The 19546-nt window shown below is 37.8% G+C and overlaps 1 long non-coding RNA gene across 1 annotated transcript; it reads left to right on the forward strand.

Annotated features, from left to right (window-relative positions):
• Positions 1-1270: 1270 nt before the first annotated feature.
• On the forward strand, positions 1271-18946 carry LOC116656681. The gene is made up of 6 exons (XR_004317604.1): positions 1271-1581; positions 2215-2314; positions 7080-7185; positions 11464-11649; positions 12732-12928; positions 18888-18946. It is a non-coding gene; the product is annotated as an uncharacterized LOC116656681 (long non-coding RNA).
• The last annotated feature ends 600 nt before the right edge of the window (positions 18947-19546 follow it).

The raw sequence follows: 19546 nt of genomic DNA on the forward strand, positions 1-19546 counted from the left end.
AATTTGGCACGCATATTGTAGGCTTGCATTATGCAATTCAGCCATAAACTAAAATAAAATTACAAATCAAATATAAAGCTAATGAAATAAAAAATATGGTAACTGTTATTTTAGCAGATGATGGTTTGTAAAATGTTTATAAACAATACACAGACTCTTCTGTTAAGAGCCCATTGTTCATAGTGGGATAGCATCATACAAACTATTTTCTGAGCTAGTAATCATACAGGGAGTGATGTATGGGTATGAAAGAAATGGGCATAACTTATAATATTTGATGAAAGAATGAACTACCACATCTAAGTAGTTACTGTGAATGAAGACCCATTTTGACAAGAGTCACAACATGGTAGATTAGGACAGTAAAAATTACTAAAATATCTCCAATGATCACAAAAAGAGTCACATAAAGCCCTGGAGACTCAGTTCCCTTTCAATTATCAAGATTAGTTTTATTGTATAGTATAATACAAGCTTTGGTATTTTTCTACATACATAGAAGCATGTATTTTATATCAAAGTTTAATTTATGTAGGCTGTTGATAGTTTAAAATCCCAGAATTTGCAAGACTAACAATATGAATACTGTCTTTTACAAAAAAATTTTTGCTATTTTTAATTTATTTTCTTTTAATTCCGTTACATTTTCTACATTCAAATAGAGTTAGATAAACATGATTACCAGAAAAGGTGTATGATCCCTTAAAACTATTATAAAATTTATTATTTTATATGCAATAAGATCATTCTATTATATTATATATTATGTTATATTTTATAGTCTTCAGGATAGGCGCACCAATGCAGTAGTCAATAATACTAGAAGTAGCTTTCATTCCTTTTGAGTTAAAATTTTACTGTATCCCTTGCCAGAAGAAACAATCCAAAGCATCATCATGATATTTCTGAAAACATATCAAATATTGGTATGTGAATTCCTGGGTTTGAACTCTGATTTCTGGGCTTGATTTGATAATACTCAAATTATTGGATCCCTTTGATCACAAGTTTCCGTTTGTAAAATAGAAGTTAATGGCTCTTGGTGACGTGCTGGTCTCCCTGTGGGAGGGCCGGTGGTAGCGGCTCTGGGAGGTGCTCTCGGTCTCGCTTTCTCGCTCGCTTCCCCGGGCTCCCGTCGGTGCCCGCGCACCACCACGCCTCCCCGGTCCCCCCCGCCCCATCAGCCTGCGTGCTGGAGTGCGTGCGAGGGAGGGGGCGAGCGTCGAGGGCGGGGGGAGGCCTTCCGGTCCCCGGGAGACCCCCAAAGGAGGCGGCGACTGTGAGGGGCTCCAGGAGGCCGTGGGCTTTGAGAGGCTGCAGGAGGCGCTGAAAGACTTTGAGAAGAATGGGAAAAAAAGAAGTTTGTCTGGATCAATTTCTTTGTCCTGTTGCCAAGAATGGAAAAACAATGATTCAGTGGTCCCAATTCAAAGGATCTTTTATTTTCAAACTGGAGAAAGTGATGGATGATTTCAGAACTTCAGCTCCTGAACCAAGAGTTCCTCCCAACCCTAATGTCGAATATATTCCCTTTGATGAAATGAAGGAAAGAATACTGAAAATTGTCACTGGATTTAATGGGTATGCATTTAATATTACTTTAAAGGTTTAGGTTTTAGCAGAATATTACAGATTGTTCTGTTTTGATGTGTCTTGTTTGATAACTGATTTTCCATTAGAGGAAGTTCTGTGTCTTGTATATTGATTTCCAGCTTACTAGTATCTAAAAATATTCATGGCTTAAAAAAAAATTTTTTTTTTTACCTTGAACCAGCTATATGGCTCAGTGGCATTTAGACTTCAAATGTGTACGACAGTGGAAACATGAGTCAGAAAATATTTTTAAATTTTTTTTAAATGAAGGTACGGGGGATTGAACCCAGGACCTCTAGGATGCTAAGCATGCACTCTACCTCTGAGTTATACCCTCCCTCTTAAAAAATCATTATTTATATGACACATTGACTTCTGATTTGAGTGAGTTGTTTCACGGGATTCATTTGGAAATGCCTCAGAAATTTTCTGTACTTTAAGGTTTTGAGGTTAGTTCTGCTTACTGTGCTGTTGCCATTAATCTTGTAAGAATGAATAATTTTACAGTGAAAACACAGCATAATATTTCACACTTTCTATTTTAATATTAGAGATTTCATATACTTCTTTAAGTAGGTTTATCTGGTTCACCATTTTTAAAAATGTGTTTCTCTTTTGTAGTCTACCGGTGTTGTCGTAACTGAGAGCCAGACTTAATGAAAAATGGGCTGATTTCCTGAGTAATGATGATTATGCTGTGTATGTGAGACAGAATAATCAGGTGAGTAATTGTCTCAGGCTGGAGCCTGGCTGAGGTTTTCATTCAACAAATGTGTGAGCATCTCAGAAAATCAGAGACCTGGCAGAGGAGGGCATAGCAGCCAGCAGGGAGGCCTCTGTGTCTGGAGAGAGGACAGAGGAGCAGCAGATCGGGGGGCCAGCACCACAGAACAAAAGGGGGTTTGTCCTTAATGACGTGGCACAGGGTCCTGTGCTTCTCGGTTAGCCCCCTTTTGGACACTTCCACAGCCTATTTTTGCTTTTGAGGGGAGATGGAGGTAGTTAGGTTTATTTATTTATTTTATTTAATGGAGACACGGATTGAACCCAGGACCTTGTGCATGCTAAACACACACTCTACCACTGAGTTATACACTCCTCCATCTTTTGTAAAAAAAATCATTCTCATTGCCATCTAATTTAAAAAATTTAGTTATGGTTTTTCAACCTTGAATCCTTCCTTTTCCTGCTTTAATTCTTTTGTTCTAGTTAGTACACTTCAGAGAAAGTCCCAGAAGTCATCTCATTCTACCTGTAAATATGTCAATATGTATCCCATATAGATAAGGCTTTTATTTTTAACTTAATGACCTTACAGTTACCTAACATTGCCTGACAGAGTAAACAGTGATTCCTCACTGTCATCTCATAGCTAATGCTTGCTTAGATTTTCCCAGTTTTCTCAAAAATGGCTTTCTATAGTAATTCCTTTGAATTTTGATACTAACAAGATCATATACCTTACATTTGGGTGATAGGTCCCTGAAGTGTTTTTTAACCTAGAATAGTTCCTCCCTTCTTTTTTCCTTTTCATGCCATTCATTTGTGCTAAAACTACATCAGCCCACAGTCTTTCTCCCTCTCCTCTGTGTCTCCTGTACAGTCAGAGTGAGGGCTGCAGGGTAGTTGGGCTCAGGCTGCCCCTGAGCAGGAATATATCGTAGGGGCCAGCACGCAGCGTTGCTGGTCGTCACCATCTATTCTCTGTTAATATTGTTCATGTCACCTTCTAGATCCGTCACAAACTTTGTCATCCCTCCCAAATTTATTAGCTGGAGCTGTGTCCTTTAAAAAAAACTTTCTTATGAACTCTGGTCACTATAATATAGTTCATATAGGAAAGGCAGAATAGTGGCTGTTTTTTGTTTGCTTGCTTGCTTGCGTTACCAATTTTCAGAATGATGAATTGGTGCCCTGGTACTTGTAAAGGTGACCAAGAACCTTTGTTTTGTGTATTATCATTATGATGAATTTATTGGCTTTTATGGATTTGATGTGTTTTAGCCATTTTTCCTCTTGATCATATGGGAACCCACTGATCTTTTTTTGTTTTAATTGAAGTATAGTCAGTCTACAATGCTGTGTCAGTTTCTGGTGTGCAGCGTATTGTTTCAGTCATCCATGCACATGCATGTATTCCTTTTCACATTCTTTTCCTTTACAGGTTAGTATAAGATACTGAATGTAGTTCCCTGGGCTGTACAGTAGGACCTTGTTGTTTATCTATTTTAGTATCTGTGCTAGTAGTATTAGCATTAGTAGTTAGTATTTAGACTCCCAACTTACCCTTCCTACCCCCTTGTCCCTCTGGTAACTGTTTGAGCTGTTTGTATGTTCTTGAAATTCAGCCCTTATCATTTGCATCATTTGCAAATATTTTCTCCCACCCCGTAGGCTGTCTTTTTATTTTTGTTAGTTTCCTTTGTTGTACGAAAGCTTTTAAGTTTGATTAGGTTCCATTTGTTTATTTTTGCTTTTATTTCTATTGCTTTGGGAGACTGACCTAGGAAAACATTGCTACAATTTATGTCAGAGAATGTTTTACCTGTGTTCTCTTCTGGATTTTTATGGTGTCCTCTCTTATATTTAAGTCGTTAAGCCATTTTGAATTTATTTTTGTGTATGGTGTGAGGGAGTGTCCTAAATAACATCATTGATTTCCATGCTGCTCTCCAGTTTTCCTAACACCACTTGCTGAAGAGACTGTCTTTTCTCCACTGTATATTCTTGCCTCCTTTGTTGAAGATTAATTGACCCGGTAGGTCTGTGGGCTTACTTCTGGGCTCTCTATTCTATTCCATTGATCCACATGTGTGTTTTTATGCCAGTACCACACTGTTTTGGTTACTGTAGCTCTGTAGTATTGTCTGAAGTCTGGGAGGGTTATTCCTTCAGCTTTGTTCTTTTTCTTCTGTGTTGCTTTGGCCATTGGGTCATTTGGGAGTCCATATAAAATTTAGGATTATTTGTTCTAGTTCTGTGGAAAATGTCCTGGGTAATTTGATAGGGGCAGCATTAAATCTGTAGGTTGCTTTGGATAGTATGGCCATATTAACAATATTAATTTTTCCAATCCAAGAGCATAGACTATCTTTTCATTTCTTTAAATCATCTTTGATTGCCTTAATCAGTGTGTTGTAGTTCTCCACATATAAGTCTTTCACCTCCTTGGTCAGGTTTATTCCTAAGTTTTTTTGGTCTTTGCTTTTCATGTGATTTTAAAAGAGATTTTTAAATTTTACTTTCATTTTCTGATATTTCATTGTTAGTATAAAGAAATGCAGCTGATTTCTGTATGTTAATCTTGTATCCTGCTACCTTGCCAAATTCATTTATCAGCTTTAGTAGTTTTTGTGTGGAGCCATTAGTTTTTGAGTGCTCCCTTGCTTTATGGCACACGTGGACCTAGGCTCATGTTACGTATTTCCTCCCCCAGAGATCAAGACAGGCAGCTTTCTAAAGAGCCCTGGTTCTATGGATTGAGAAATGATTTTGAGATCATACTGGGTGCTAGAGGAACTTTCCTTAGGAATAGAATAATGCTACTTAAAATTGATCACTCATCTATACACTGGACTAGACTTTTTACATTTAATTTTAATTTTAGGTAGGAATGATGGTTAGATGCTGTTGAACAGATGAAGAAGTTTGTGAAGGAGATGTGGGCAAAATTATCAAATTGGATAGAGATGGATTACATTGACCTCAGTGTGCAGTATAATTGGCAGCAGAAAGGAGCACTTACTGGGCTAGGTACATTCACATGGAACTTGTAGGTAAGAACATTCTTCATCTGCTTCTGAATAGGATCTTTAGGGTTCCCAGAAATGAATGCTAACTGTAGTTCATTTTTTATTGGAATCTCTAGGCTGTCCTCCACCAAGTTCTCCTCACATAAAGGCAAGATTGGTGGTAAAGTTCGTGTGAAAGCCTCAGTCTTGACACTGAAATACAAGTGGGGGTCTGTGACTCAGCAAAATGTGGGGCTTGGGAAAGGCCGTAGTACCTAGGCAGGGAAGCTCTGGGTGTTGGCTTTTCATCAACTGTTGTAAACTAGGGCAGGAAAAACAAGAATTAAGCAAACCTTATGATATAAAAATAGTGTCCTTCTGCTTGTCAGTGCCCTCATGACCAGGAGCAGCCCTGCTGTTGAGGAGTCAGGTGTGTTAACTCCCTGCAACGTGGGAGAATGCACCATGGAGAATGCGGTGTCTCCATAAGTGTGTGAATGTGACAAAGTCTAATGGGTTCGCATTGAGTATCTGGGGGATATTTCAAGGAATTGGGGTAATTCTAAGAATGGATGTGTTAATAAATATTCCCTGGAGGGCAGAAATACTGAGTCAGGATGAGGTCGTGCCTGGCAGGGAAGCAGTCGGTCATACTCACCAGGAGGGGACTGTGGTTGGGATTCGATTGGATGTGACTGGACATGTTAGAGTGGTTTTGTTTTCATCTCAATCTGTCACAGTCTCAGGCTGACCTTGTCTCATATTGGGGTTCTTGTTCTGTCAGTCCTTCTGCCAAATGGCCAGCTCCCTCAGTGTTTTTCTCTCTTTTTATTAATGCTGTATGAAAATTTAGGACTGAGTTTAAGAAATGGAAATGTAGAAATGATGGGTGTTAAGACCTGGAAACACAAAATTCTCCTTAGTTTATATTTAATGTGATATTGTTGAGATTTCAAATCACATGGCATACTATGTCCATTTTAACAGTTGCAAGAAAAATAATTAAATATATGCATGGTTTTATTTTGTCTTGAACACTTTCGGTGCCATTTTTGCTTTGTTTTGTTTCAGCTTTGTGGAAAGCCATCTTTCTGCCAGATAGCTTAGATTAGAAATGGCCGCAGTGCTGGTACTTCCTCAGTGGGCAGGGATGTTAGAGTTTCTTAAGTTACTTGAGAACAAATGGCTTATTTAACATTTTATTTTGGTTTAACATTTTGCTTCACTTAAGAGATTCTTAAAAGCTTTACAAATCAAAACAAAGATAAATTTCAAAAATAACAACTTGGTTTAGAAGTTAATGTTTTCAGTAGCTTTCACCAAAGGGCAAGAGATACCTTAACGTTTTTAATACAAATTTTATTCCCTAAGTTACTGAATGGAGTTTTTGGTTGGTGTAATTAAAAACAAACAAATAAACCTTCAATAAGTGGATAATTTCAAACAGATACAAAAGTCAAGATTATAGTATAATGAGCCTCCATGTGCCCATTACCTGACTTGAGCAGTTGTCAGCTCCTGGCCAAACCGTTCATTCATGGTCCCCTGCTTCCATTATTTTGAAGCTAATCCCTGATTGCTATCATGTGTTAGATGACCCAGAAGTATCTTAGTATGTCTCTCCCAGAGAGAAGTTCTTTTTGTACAACACAGAAAACTGTAATATAATATCACGTGGTTAGGTATAGTTTTAATTTTAATTTTCAGTTTTTAGTGGTGAAGGAGGTGTTCCAGACAATTTCTATTCTGTCCTAGCTGTCAGTGCCAATGGGAAAGACGTTATTGTCAACTTCCCTTAGTCTCACTGAACTGCGCTCTCATCAGACATGGAGTTGGTACCCAGTGTCCGTCCTGGTATCACGTGAGTTTTTATTTTTATGTTGCTAGACTTGTTTGGGAGGAATGGCTTTCTCTGGAATCAAGTTTAACAAATGACCTCATCTTTTTCTTATCAACCAATGGCTATTTAAAAAATAGGTGTGATGGCTGTGAGATGTTTCCTATCAATGGATCTCAATTCAAGTACTGTGACGACTTTGATTTTTGTGAAATGTGTTTCAAAACTAGGAAACACAACACCAGGCATATATTTGGCAGAACAAATGACCCACGTATGGTAAATGATTATGTTCTCTTTCCACAAAATTTATTAGTGAGATAATTATTGTGGAAACAAAGTTAGTTTTGATCTTTAAAGCTTATGCTTAAACGGTGAGCACTGTACTCTGTGCACAGTGAAACAGGAAAGCTGGTCCTACCCACCTGGTGAATTACTAGTTTTTTACAAGCAATGAGGAGGCCTCTGGAGCTAGAATCGTGGGGTTTGTTCACTTGTATTTCCATAGAAAAACAGTAAAATGATCTCAAGAAACTAGTAAATGTTGTTGGATGGGATGTGGAATTGGAGAGATGGAGAGGGAGTCTTTTTATTTGTGTGTCTTTTATTATTTATTTTATCACTATGGCAGAATATAGACAACATAAAATTTGTCAGTTCAGTCACTTTTAAGTGTATAATTACAGGAATTTGCACATTAACCCCACTATTTCTAAACTCTTTTCACCACTGCAAATTAGGAAGGGATCCATTAAGGAATAACTCCCCTTTCTTCCCTCTACCAACCCCTGGCAACCTCTAATCTGCTTTCTGTCTCTGAATTTGACAACCCTAGGGACCTCTTATAAGTGAAACCACTCAAAATTTGACTTTCTGTGTGTCTGAGTTATTTCAGTCTGCATTGTGTTTCCAGGGTTCATCCATGTCGTAGCATGTGTCAGAACTTCATTTCTTTTTGTGGCTGAGTAATATTTCATTGTATGTATATACCACATTCTGTTTATCCAGTCATCTATTATGGACATTTGGGTTGTTTGTACCTTTCAGCTCTTGTGAATAACATTGCTGTCAACATTGGTGTATGAATCTGTTTCAGTCCCTGTCTTCAAAACTAGGAGTGTAATTTCAGGGTCATTAGGTAGTTCTTTAACTTTGGTGAGGACTGCTAACATGTTTTTTATAGTGACTGCTCCATTTAACATTTCTTTCAGCAATATATGAGGGTTCCAGTTTCTCCACATCCTCACCAACATTTGTTTCTTTTCTCTTCTCTTTTCTTTTCTTTCTTTCCTCCGTCTCCAATATAAAATCTGAATGGTCATATTAAAGACATATTACCTTTAATTGAAAAATCTACCCATGAAGAAAACTCCAGGTCCAGATGATTTCACCAGTGAATCTACTACAGAAGGATAATTATGACCAAATTGAATTTCAGGAATGCACAGTGTATGGCTTACTATTCATAAACCAATCAGTGTAGTTCACCACATTAGCCAAGTAAATCAGAAAACTCATGTCATTTCAATGGATGCAGAAAAAGCATTTAATAAAATTCAGCATCTGTTTGAGGAAAAAGTTTTAGCAAACTAGGATTAGAAGGGAATTTCTTTAACCTGATAGTCATTCTCAGTTAAATACCTACAGTAACCACGATACTGAAGAGATACTGAAAGCTATCTTTCTGAGATTGGGAATAAGACAATAGCACCTGTATCTCCTCTTCTAATCACCACTGTATTGGAGGTCCCAGCAAGTAGAGTAGGGCAAAGGGAAGAGGGGAAAAAAACTATTGAAGTCCCCAGTTTTGCTAGTAGTCACTTATTAAACAGTGCAGATAAATCCATCATTGTAGAACATTCTGCTGGACAGCACTGTTTGAGATAATGCAGATTCAATCAAAACCCCAGCATGAGTTTGTTTATTTTGGTGAATTTGATGAGCTAATTCTAAAACATAGATGGACACACAAAAGGCTAAGGGTAGGCAAAACATTCTTGAAGAAGAACAAAATTCTCTACTAGATATTTAAACTTCTGAATCTGTTATAATTTAGACAACGTCTGGTTCTTAGGCAGAGACATAAGAAATCTAGGTAAGTCTGTATACAGCAGATCAAAGAATCCAAAAACAGATCCAGGCATATGTGGGTATATGATTTATGATAAAGATGACATTACAGGACATTGGGGAAAGTTTGTCCTTTTAACAATTGGTTCCTAGTTAGTTGGATGTCCGTTCTGGGAAAAGTGAAACTTGATTGCTATCACAAACACAGAAATCAGATCTCAGGGCATTGCCCGTCTCCATGTGTGAATGGTAAAACTGAACTTTTGGAAGATAACATAGAATTTCTTCATGACTTTGATATAAGGAAAGATTTCTTAAAACAGCAAAAGAACTAACTTTAAATCAAAAGTTGGTAAAATTAAGAGATCACATTCATAAAAAAATAACATTAAGAGAGTGACAGTGCAAAGCATCTGTAATCAATAAGGGCTTACATCCAAAATGTGTTAAAAATAGACTTTTTAAAAAATGTAGAAATTTGTATGAAAAAGACTCTTCATAGAAAAGTGGAAAAACAGTCTGGGCATTTCACACAAGTGGCCAGTAAATAAATGAAAAGGTGCTCACAGTCATCAGGAAAACACATTAAAATCACGGTGGAGTACCAATACACTGTTGTGGTTGAAGTTAGAGATACTGATGATTCCAGGTGTTGGTGAAGGAATGGAGTGGAGCACAGAGAATTTTCATAAACTGCTAGGGAAAAATTAGATAAAAAACAACAACAACAAAAATAGGACAGCATCTCTGTATATGCAGAAAGACGTATAACAAAAATCTTCCCAGTGGCAGTATTCTTAATAGCTCTGAACTGGAAATAATGCAATGTCAGTCAAAAGAAGAATGGATAAATAAATCGTCACCTGTTCGTACAGTGGGGTACTATAAAATAATGATAATGAGCAAACTGTAGTTTGTTTAAACAAATTCACTTACATAAAGTTAAAACTAATCTGATTATGGAGGTCAGGATGCTAATGACTTTTGGGGGAGAGAGAATTCAGCATTGACTGAGGGGTTGTGAATCAGTGGTGGGGTGGTTCTGGGAAGACGGCAGTTTTTATTATTCCTGCCTGACAAGTTCAGTTGATGATAATTGTTTAAGTTGTATTCTAATTTCTGTATTTTTATATGTGTAACAAACAAGTTTAAACATAGAATTTAATAATAGCACTGATAATAGAAATCAAAATTAATTTTTTTTAAGAAGTGGTTATTATGTGCCGGGTTCTATTCTGCTTGTCTTCTTGTGCTATCTCATTTAAACTTTGTGACAGACCTAAGGGACTGGGGTTAGTGTAATAACACCTCTGCTGGAGGCAGGGAAACTAGGGCCCAGAGTGGCTGTCCTTATGATGCAGGGCCTTAGTCTTTTTACTGTTTATTCCTGAGTTGTTTGTATATCAAGGATCTCAGTTCTTTTCACATATATTTTTATTTATTTATATTCCTTCCCAGTTTTCTTTTGTTTTTCACATGCAGATTTAAGCATACACCCCCCCACCCCCACATCAATTATTTGACATTAGATTTCCAGTTGTTTGCTATTGCAGACAGTACCAGGTTGTATTGTTTCCTGTCTTTGTGCACAGCATCTACTATTTCCTTCAGATATAATCCACCCCCCCCTTTTAAACTGAACAGAGTTGCTCTACATAATTGAGTTAACTGAATGTATTTTAAATTCTGATTAATGAATTGTTTAGACAAGTTACCCCATTTGCCATGAAGACGTGGTCCTTTTACATGTTCAGCAGATGTTTATCAGTCATACACTCTGGGTCAGTTAAGGGCCTCGTGCTGTGAAGGAGGGGACGGAGGCCGAGGTCTAAAAGCAGAGCTAACGCAGGTGATGTGCACGTGTAAGCGGGGGTGAAGACTTGAGATTTGCACTTTAGAAAGGCCACGGTAGCCATCTCACTGAAGAAATGCAGAATTTCAGACGGGCAAGGTAAAGACAGAGTGAGCTGTTAGGGATTTGCTCCAGTTGTCTGTGTGCGGCATGGGGTGACAGAGGCGGGAAGGAGAGGTGGTATCCGAGAGTTCTGCAGGAGGTGGGATCAGCAAGGCAGGGCTGTTACTTGCGTGAGGTGGTCTGTGGATGAAAAGAGCTCTACTGTGACTCCCAGAGCCTTGGTTCTGATTGACTCATGGGAGACAGTGGCATTCGCTGTGGGAGAATATAGAAGTGGAACTTCTATTTTGGGGGGAGTTGAGCTTTGTTATCTTTAGTTTGCAGAATCCGTGCGACATTCAGGTAGAGGTTGTACGCTCCACGAGAAGGATGCTCGTCTCTTCATCGTGACTGAGCTGTCAGTGCGGTGACTGCAGCAGATGTTAAGCTGGCTGTCAACGCCAGAGCTGTTCTCAGTACTTTACACGTAGTAAAGTACTCAACCTTCACCACAGCTGTTTGAGGTACATATCATTATCATTACCAGGACATTAGGTGTGCAAGGCCACCCAGCTGGTGAAGTGTGGAGCTGAAATTTCAGACTGTAGCAGCCTGGCTAAGAGTCTGTGCTCTTCACTTTTTGACCAGTGCTGGTGTGTGTTTTGAAACAAGTCGGCTTGAGAAAAAGTACCATGGTGCTGAACAGTGTGGTGAGAGTTCGCTGGTTTACTTAAAAAAAAACAAACAGGTATTCTGGGCCAGGGTTGGTTGACCAGGGTTTTATGCTTTGCCTTCTGGCTTTAGTCTGCGATTGAAAGTTTTGTTGACTGTAAGAAGAAAAGCCTTTCTCTTTTCTTAAGGAAAAAGTAACTTTTGTTAGTTAGCTAGCAAGTAACTTTATGGACCAAAATTTTAATTTTCCATGTCTTCCATGAAAAATCATGACCATGATCTCAGCCTACCTGCGAAATAGTTATTGATTGTTCATTTTGTGGCAGGCTTGCCTGGTCTAGGTTCTCTTGGGACAGTGTAAGAAGCGTCCAGAGGAATACAGCAGCCTGTGAATTTGTTTCCATGTATTGTGTGCTCAGCCTTTAATGACCTGTGTCAGTGGCGAGCACCATTAGGACGAATTTCTCACCTGCTTCAGAGGATGCCGGGGGGACTGATTGCTGTACACCTGGCAGGTGCAAAGCGGAGCCTCAGCAGTGCTCCTCTGAACTGATTGCTAAAGAGCTGCCCCACTGGACAGGCCTGGTGCGGGCATTCAGAGATTACTTTTGCAATTTACAGTTCTGAACTGACGAAAATCTCGTATGTGAAAATGAGTATTAAATGTTGTTTCCATTGCTTTACAAAAAGATGTGTTTTAAGATTTTCTCTTAAGACAGATTTATAGATACTCATTTTAATCACTACTGGATTCTATACCATCTAACGTACAACAGTTGTGTTGAGTATCATATCCTTGTTGGTAGTATTAAAGGTTTTTAATATAATTGAACATCCTAAAGTTCTTAATTTAAAGAACTATCAAATAGGTCAGAAGGTACAAACATTAGGATATGAATGCAACCTTTAAGCCTCACTTACTATTTTCTTGTAGGAGGAGAGACTTCAGCATGCAAACCTCCATCTGTTCGGCTTGCACCGTCATTTTCATTCCATGCTGCTGGCCTTCAGATGGCTGCACAGATGCCCCATTCACATCAGTACAGGGATCGTTGCCAGCCAGACATAAGTGACCAACAGGTTTCTGCCTTACCTTATTCTGACCAGATTCAGCAACTTCTAACTAACCAGGTAAGTTTACGATGTGTCAGATAAGATTTGTTGGGATGGTCATTTATTCCCTAAAATGGTGTAGTAGAAAACAGGCAAATACCTTAATGGTCTTCAGTTTTAAATGTCACATGGGACTTCAGATTAACAAAATACGATGTTAAGAAGTTTGCATTAAAATTTTTGTTGGTTTTTTCTCCTTCCCGTATGTTTTTCACTTTAATTAAAAAACACATAAACATAAACACATTCTCTCATTTTGCAATGAGGGGGGAAGTTATTTCTAAAGAATATTAGTTACAGAAACTGAAAGCTTATTTTTAAGGAAGATGGTTAAGTAGAAAAATATAAGTTACAGGAAAACAAGTCAGATTCCATTATAACAAACTTACGGAGCTGATTTTATGCTGTTATAAACTACTTTATACACATACCTACAATTAAATATGAAACTCCTTAAAATTAATGTAAATTAGTTATGCTGCTCATTCTAATATTCAGACTAGAGATTCAGTAATTTTTCATAAGAATAGTATAAAGTGAATAAATGCTGAACCCTCTTGACATACATACATATATGCATGTGTGTATTTTTAATATCTTCCTGAATTAACTGCATCTACTATGTTGATTTTTGGTTTGGGAAGAATTTTTTTTTTTTTTTTTTACTAGCTATAGTTGTGGTAAAGTTTCTTTCCCCCTGAGGTTGAGTGTGTGATGAGCACTGAAAGTGGCTGTTTTTCCATGTACTTAGGAATTTGGTTTGCCGCTGCTTATTTAGGTCTTTTAATATGATCAAAAATTTGGAAAATTTCAGAGTATTTCTTTTACTGGATTATTTGAGGGAAATTAATTTTTCCTAACTTAATATGTGGTTTTAATAAGCTATTGGCTACAATTAAGTAATGCCATTATTTGAGGACACCCTTGTATGTATTAAAATAAAATATTGTCAATATTTGACATGATTCTACATTTATAAAATGTATTACAGTGTGTAAGTAACATTCAAAATAAAATAGTAAGATAAATTATGGCAGGACTTAAGAATTCTCTTATGCAGTAAATTGAGGAATTGTATGTTTGAGAACTAGAGTAGTTGGTCAAAACTGGAAAGTGTGTGTGTACCAGAAGAAAATTCTCTGGACTTCCACACAGTAGTAATAGCATAATGATCCATTTGCATTGTACTTGTAAGAAGCAAAGTATGTTTGGATTCATTTTCCCACTTGTTCAGAAGCAGCCTATCAGGCAGGCTGCCTGTTTTTAATCTGTTTTGCAGCTGAAGAGACTGAGCTCCCATTTGTGATCTCTCCGAGTATGTAGGCAGTAGACTCTGGGGTCCAGCCCAGGCTTCTTTCTTTTTAGATACAGTGCTCTCTCCACTCTAACACCCAGCATGTGCAAAGGACTAGGAAAAAACCCAGTCCCTTAAAGTTATTTTTATGGTTGTATTATCGTAGTAGGTAATCTAGTTAGCTAGCAAAGTACCTATTTTTAGATACAACTAACATCTTTTAAAATAAGAGAAGTTAATTTAGTATCCATTTTAAGCTGTAAAATATTTTTAGATTCATATTGTGTAAAAAAACTCTTTTAAGTAATAATATTCAGCCAGATATTTTTGCCAAACTCCAGAAGTTTCTGAACCTAAGGCAGTCAGATTAAAAGCATTCTTCTAACTGAAGTATAAAACACTAAAACTGTGTGCTGATGTGGCCTGGTCTACCAGATGTGGGTTCCAGATCCTGACTCATGATCTAATTGTGTGACTTGAGTCAGGCCACATGGACTCTTCTCTCTGTGCCTTGAATGTAAGATTGGACTAGACTCGACATCCCCCACACCCAAGTGCCTTCTAGCTCTAAACTTTGGTAATTTCATTATTTGATTTCCATTGTTACTTGTTAATCATCCTATCAGTGTCTTTTCAATAAGGTTTATTGTACAAGTAAATTGAAATGAGCTTACTTTAACATTTCATTTCTGGTAATTAATCTTTCTAATATGAGTGTGTTTCACATAAATTTAAACACAGTTTTGTTCAAAAGATAAATGTAGTAAAAGTGTAGAAAAGTATGGTTACTGTTTGGAATGTCGAGCCTGTTTGGGCTATTACAGTTTTCACGGCACCTTTCATGGTTCTTAAACTGTGTGTTCTGCATGTGTGTTATGTATGCTGTTCAGCTTTATTAATAGGTCTCAAGATAGCAAGAATGGCAGAATATAGTGTTTCTTACTCTTTACTATATATGAAAATATGAGGTAAATGTAAATAAAATGGATGGAATAGGTATTATTAAACTAGGAAACAATTTTTTAATGAAGTCCTGGCAGTTACACTATGGAATCTTTTCAAGAAAAAAAAAAAGATTGTTTTAGCTCTTGTAACTGATCTAAGCAGGAGGTGAGAACTATTGCTTTTTTTTTTTTTTTTTGGTCTTTGTGATCTGTGTCTTCACACAGAAAGGTCAGGAGATTTAGAGCCTTGGGGGTGTGGCTGTTTTGGGCTCCCAGAGCCAGATAGCTGAGGCAGCAGGAGAATTATCTCAGCAGCCATCCCTTTTGCAGGGAGGACATTGAACAGCAGTGTGGAGGGGAGCTCGCTACCTGCAGCAGCTTGGTGAGCTCCTGGGTCCTCTGAACCACTGGGTTTTTTCACCCAGCTGGGGAAGGGAAGAAGGGAGCTTGTTACATTACATCTCCTGACTTTGTGACTGTGGAAGTTGGAAGTGGACAAAGCATCAGATGCTTAGGGCTGGTTTGAGTTTGAGTATAAATTTGTAACAGTGTATTTGGAAAAATTATTTTCTAATTCTGGATTTGTGATTATGGCATGACAGTAGTGAAAAACAGAAAATTTGTTTACCTAACATGAAATCACAATGAAAGTTAGTGAAGAAAGTGTTGTTTAGTTTGTAGGAATTAATTTGTTCTTCCCATGTGTTTTGAGCATTTACTCTGTACAAGGCACTATTGGAAGCACTGAAGTACAGTCTGATCCAAAGGCCAATTTTTTTGTGGATGGAATGCATCTGGTTTATATATACATATGTTCCTGAAATAGTAACTTCTGTTGCCAAAAGTCTGTAAAAAAAGTAAGATATTTAGAATTAGCTAATCAACTTGGCCTTGTAGGCGTTTGGCCAGTTGTGAAAAGGTTAGCAGTGTGACATGCTAGGTGCACAGTGCACACTTACACACTGTGTGTATAAAAATGTGGTAGTCAGAATTACTTTCATAGCCAATTTCAGGTCTGTGCAGTACATTAAAAAATCTTTTTTTGATTGTGTGATTTTGATGTTTTAAGTGAGCATAGTTACTCCTGGAAAGATGTAGCCATTGGTTCTTTTTTCCAGTGTTTGAAATACCAGTGGAGTTGTAAGTGGGCAAGTTGAAAACTTAAACATATTTATAGTTTTGAACATAACTGACTTTAATAAATGCATATGTTTATTTTATTGGTACATATTATGCATGGCTCAATTATTTTGCCCAACAAATAGCCTAAAAATGATTCCACCAAGAAGCTAGAATAGACTCCTAAAATTAACAGGGAGCCCCTGGCCCAGTGCTGTGATTCAGAGTGTGGGGTTGGGCGTGAGGCCGCCTTAGTTCTCTTCTCATCTGTATTATTTTACTGGCTCTAGGACCTTGGCTAAGTAACATTACCTCAGGAACACAGGTTTCTCATTTGTAAAATGGTGACAGAAACATTACTTATTTTCATGAGATTGTTGAGAAGATTACATGAAAGATGTAAAAATATGCATGCCCAAAATACGGTGTATAGCAAACACTCGCTGCTACAGTTATTATTTTATTGTTAACTACTTAAGTAATTCATTCATTTCTAATGATAGTTATACCTTCTGTCAACGCTTACTACAGTGGTAATGAAGTATTTCACTGGTTCAGATTTTGTGAAACCTCACAGTGAGGCTGCACTCCAGTAGTCCAAGAAGGGTCTTGCCGAGAACATTACCTGCTTGAAAACAATGCCAGTGCTTAAAAAATAAGAAAGGAAATAGATTACGAGAAACCTGTTTCATTGCCTTAAATGCTTACAGCTTCATTCACATGAAAATAATTGACACGCTTATACTGATATTGGCTATTCCTTCAGTCTCCAAGGACTGGTATGAGAGCCAAATACTCTGTGAACCTAGTTGTACCTGTTTATATTTAAAAAAATAAAACAATATGTATTTTAAAAATTAATTCAGATTATCTTATTAAGTCTTACTATATTTTCAGACAAATAGTTATAATCACTGTTTGTCCCCTTAAATCTTATTTGGAACTTTGAGAAGAAGAGATCATGGGAAAAGTTCATTATTAACTGAATACAGTAATTCAGTGAATTTGCTATCTGGGTAACAACGTTTAGAATTTGAGTATAGATGCAAAGGAGACTAATGTTAAGATCGGTTTGCTTACTGCTGTGATCACTCCATCTTCTCATGCTGCCGGGATGGTGATTCTTTTCTGTTGCATCCATTGTTACCTCTACCCTCCTCTCTCTTTTTTGTTAGTGTGAGTTAACTTTGTTAATTTCCCCAAGATTCCAGACATTTCTGTGAGGCCTTAGTGTGATGTGTTTGCTTTCTCTCTGCCCCTCAAATTGACCAGAGTGTCCTTTGAAAGGGGCTGCATCAGGGGCTCCTGGCTCAGTAGATTTTGCTGGTATAAATGTCTGTAAGAGAGCTAGACAGGAATCCAAGGATGGCTAGTGGTAGGGACTGTAGGTACCTTGATGTAATTAACTGGTTTTGAGGATCAGGATCTCTTGGCTGCAAGAAGCCCCACTGGGAACCCCTTTACTGAGGCTTGCCACGTGGCAGAGTCGGGTGGGAACAACAATCCAGCATCACTGGCATGCTAGTTGCAGTGTCCCTGGGTGTGCTTGTGTATGGAGGACATTCGTGTTCCTGCTCCAGCCCCCATCTAGCAGGAAGCTCACAGTTGTACTCTGACTGCTTACTGGATGATGAAAGACGTGGTTTAGCATTGCGCTGGGAGTATGGCTGAAATGAGTTTTTTGAAAGAAAGTTTCATTAGCTTTAAGGTGTCCTCTGGAACTTATTTGTGGTCAGCTCTTAGTGTAATCAGGAGTAGAGATACTGGTATTATGGATTAATTTGTTTATTCAGCAGATATTTATTAAAGAACCTACTGTGTGCCAGGCACTGTTGTAGGCAAAGGTAATACAACATTGAACAAAATCCCTGTGCCACACGGAGTTTTCTTTGCAGTGGAAGGAGAACAAACCAAAACCAGTAAATGAGCAAATGTATACTAGCATGTCAGGTGGTGATAACTCAGCAGGGCAGGGGCCAAGGGAACATGGAGGGTGAGCTCAGATGCGTCAGGTGGAGAGCATGCTTTGCTCAATTATGCTAAAGGAGTGAGTGCAGATTTCAGCCTTGCTTACATTATAGGCAGATGCTTGTTGGAGGGCAGGCTCTGGGGGTGTTGGGAGCTGCACTTCTGCAGCACCAAACTCCATCTCTGCCCTGTGACCAGCTTGCTTCATGGTGCCAGCTGGGCCCTAAAATCTTGTCTTAGGAGGCTGGAAGATGAGTTAGTCTTTGCCTGCTGTGACCCCAGGTCAGACTTAGGAATAATTCAGAAGTTTTTCCTTGGCTAATTGTATGGTGGAGAAGCCCTCTTGGGCAGCGTATCATGCATGTCTCCTGAACCAGGGGTATGTCTATAATGCTGTTGTTTAATTTGGGGAACAGAACTGAAGCCTTGGGCAGCTGGGCATATTATCTTCTCATTTCATTTATTTTTCCAGTGGTTGTCTTCATTGGATTCCAGTTAAAAGAGATAATTGAAACTTCTAATGTAGATGTCTTTTTTAAAAATAATACATATACACAGGTTACAAAAGAGGGAATTCATGCCAGTACAGTATATTTAAAGTGCTAGTCTTTTCTGTCTATTTAAGGTTATGCCTGATATTGTCATGTTACAGAGGTGGATGCCCCAAACCTTCCATGATCCAGCTACTGCTCCCCTGAGAAAAATTTTTCTGTTGACTTGATCAAAACATAAAAGCATATTAATGAGGTAAGACTATTGATTTGTTGTAACACCATCTATCTTGGAATAGAGTAGGGGAAAGAAGTTATTTTGTGATGTATTTAAACATACTAAAATTTTTTACTCCCAATGATTTTTCATATTGATGACTACTATGAAGACTGGTAAGTTAATGATTTATAGATAGTATAATTACATAAAAGAAAAAAGGCATATTAACAAGGACTACAGAAAATTAAGATAATTATGGATAACTTTCCTTCTTTTTCAAAATGCTTAATATAGGCTGAGTTATCACTTCTATAATAACTCCTCTTCAAAACAAGAAAGGGGAAGGGAGGGAATAATGACACTGGAAAAGTCTGAATATGTTAGAATTTTGCTTGAATTTTCATTTATCTGTTTCTCCTATTGCCGTGGATGTCAGGAAGCTCTGAGATGTATTCAGTACCCAGTTACAGTCATCTGGCCTAGTTTATCTATATTATTTTCTTTTTAAATTGATATGTGTTCTTTTATCTGTATCTTTTCATTGTAAGATATCCGAAAGACTTTTTGGTGGAATTAAGTATGATAAAAAAAATGCACTTT

This window comes from Camelus ferus, chromosome 36 (genome assembly GCF_009834535.1).
Source record: "Camelus ferus isolate YT-003-E chromosome 36, BCGSAC_Cfer_1.0, whole genome shotgun sequence".
NCBI lineage: Eukaryota > Metazoa > Chordata > Mammalia > Artiodactyla > Camelidae > Camelus > Camelus ferus.